Genomic DNA, 2,750 nt, shown 5'->3' with positions numbered 1-2,750 from the left:
AATGTAAATAAATTTTCTTAGTAATAATAATAATAGATACCATGTAGTTTATATAGCGAGACAGAAAGGTATGTTGCTTATTATTAGCTCAAATTTGCTTTTTAAGGCGTACTTTTGAGAAAGACCAACTCCGCCTTAACAAAAGCAACATTATTTTCAAAAAAATTCCATAATGCATTTTTAGCATGCACTATGAAAGTAGTGTAGCTAAATCAAAGGTTGTCCTTTGTTTTTTTAATCAATAATGAAAAAAAGGGTACAAGGAATAAAAAATCAAAAACACAGTGTGCTCTCTAATGACAAACTCAAACCAAAAATACAACTATAAAGTACAATCAAAGAATAGGAAATTGGCTAGAAATAGGCAGCAAAAAGCAGTAACGAAAGCAAAATGAGCATCAAAAGGAGCACGAACCTCAAAAAGTCTTTCAACCCTTTTGGGAACGGGTATGAACCTCAAAATGTCTATCAACCATTTTGGAACCTCTGCTTGAACACAACAACGACCAGAAAACTGGTGAAAGAGAAGCATTTATTTCCCATCTAGGACCGATGAAAAGGGTAATCGAGCTCCTATTTCATGAGTTTCCACAACAAAATCAAACCACAGGAGCCCCGGGGACAATAATGAATAACCTACAAAACCCATAAAGCATGACAGAACAACACAACACACAATTGGAAACGTCATCTTGACAACACATTAGTGTTGCCCTACTAATACCACATTTTGGTTTTAGTTTAAAAAGGTAATTTAATGTGATATAAATGTGAGAAGTAATTTTTGGTGAAATTTACATTTTGTAAAGCGTTTTGTATTATGAAAAATATTTTGCATTTTGAATTATTTGTTACTCTATTTTTTTTTTTTTTTAATTCTTCAAAATTGTTATCAAACGAGAGACTTTTTTTTTGGGGTACCTCTCACTATAAATTTCATTGTTGTTGGTATTGACATGTAGAATGAGAATTATCTTTATTCTCTCGTTTGATTAATTAGTTCTTCAAGCGATCTATTAGATTATGATGGAGTAAATAATTTGATTAATAAATATTCATTATTTTCTTCAATTTGGAAAGGAGGCCATGCCACATAAGCTTTGCCAAAAATAGATAATTATGGAGAGATGAGAGAAAGCTTAGTTTTTTATTAGATCAAAGGTGAGATAAATCAATAAAGTTGAATATAAAGGATGAATAGTGATCCTTCGTATAATCGGGTTAAGGGTGAATTTAAAATACATTCCTAAAAAATTTAAAGAATACGCTTTTTTAAAGCACCCAAAGTGAACGCTCTTATATCCTCGTGCATAGTTTTTCCATATTAACTAAAAAATTCTTATAAAAAGGAGTCTACACTCCATGATGATATATCATCTTAATTTTTCCAATATTAACGATAGTATACTCTATATATATCAATTATGAGGTTTTTATTTTTATTTTTAATAGAAGTTTCAATCTTCATTTATTTATGAAAAACTAGAGTCAAAGCTCTAGTGCTCTAAAGATACAATGTCACGAATATGCATTATAATTGGTTTCTCACTTTGTATGGCAAATCTACCAACTTTGTAGCGTTCATAGCACCCCTTTAGTATCTTCCACTATCTGGCTGCATCTATTATAGGTTTTTTCTAGTAGCTTTGATCGCATTGACAATTAGCAACAAATTTCCCTCCAATATAACATTATGTAGCCCCACCTCATGACAAAATTCTGCAGCACTTAACGTGCTGATAGCTTCTGCCACAGCTGCCTCTGACATATGGCTTCTAGCAGCAATCACCTGGCCTTAATAATCTATTGTTATAATGCCAATACCCATAGCCTGGTAGCATAATTTTTGTGAGATTTATGGGAATTTTTGTGAGACTAGAAAATTATTTTTTAACGAGTTCAAAAAAAGGACCCAACTTAATTTAAAGGAAAAACAAACAAAGGATAGAACCCTAAGTAGACCAAGCCAAACCAAAAGGGACGATCCATACTTTGTAACGTGATTTGTAGTGTGTCTACCGTTCATTACTCTTTGCCACATTACCATTTAGTAACGTGTCAGTTTACTACGTTACTAAATGGTAACGTGTCAAACTAAATGGTAATGTGTCAAATTTGACACGTTATTAATTCGAAAATAAAAAAATTAATAAAATAAAAAAAATAAATTTTCAAAAATTTTAGTAACGTGTAAAAGTTGACACGTTACTAAATGGTAACATGTCAAATTCGACACGTTATTAATTCAAAAACTGAAAGAAAAAAAAAAAAAAAAATCGAAAACTTTAGTAACGCGTCATTAAAGTTGACACGTTACTAATTCAAAAACTGAAAAAAAAAATAAAATAAAATAAAATTAAAAATTAAAAATTTGAAAACTTTAGTAACGTGTCAAAGTTGACACGTTACTAAATGGTTACTAATTCAAAAAATTGGAAAAAAAAAAATTAAAAAATTAAAAAAAAAAATTGAAAACTTTAGTAAATGGTAATATGTCAAATTTGACACGTTACTAATTCGAACACTTAAAAAAATTCAAATTCAAAATTCAAAAAATAAATAAAAATTCAAAAACTTGACACGTTACTAAATGGTAACGTGTCAACTTTGACACGTTACTAAGACACATTGGAAACACGGACCAGTTCCTCTTTTTCTCTTTTCTTTCTTCTTCCCTCTTTTTTCCTCCTTTCATACGCGCTTTTTCTTTCTTCTTTCTTCTTTCTTCTTCTCTTTTCCTCCCAGTAGCT

Source organism: Corylus avellana, chromosome ca3 (genome assembly GCF_901000735.1).
Source record: "Corylus avellana chromosome ca3, CavTom2PMs-1.0".
Lineage (NCBI taxonomy): Eukaryota > Viridiplantae > Streptophyta > Magnoliopsida > Fagales > Betulaceae > Corylus > Corylus avellana.
This window is presented reverse-complemented; position numbering follows the sequence as displayed.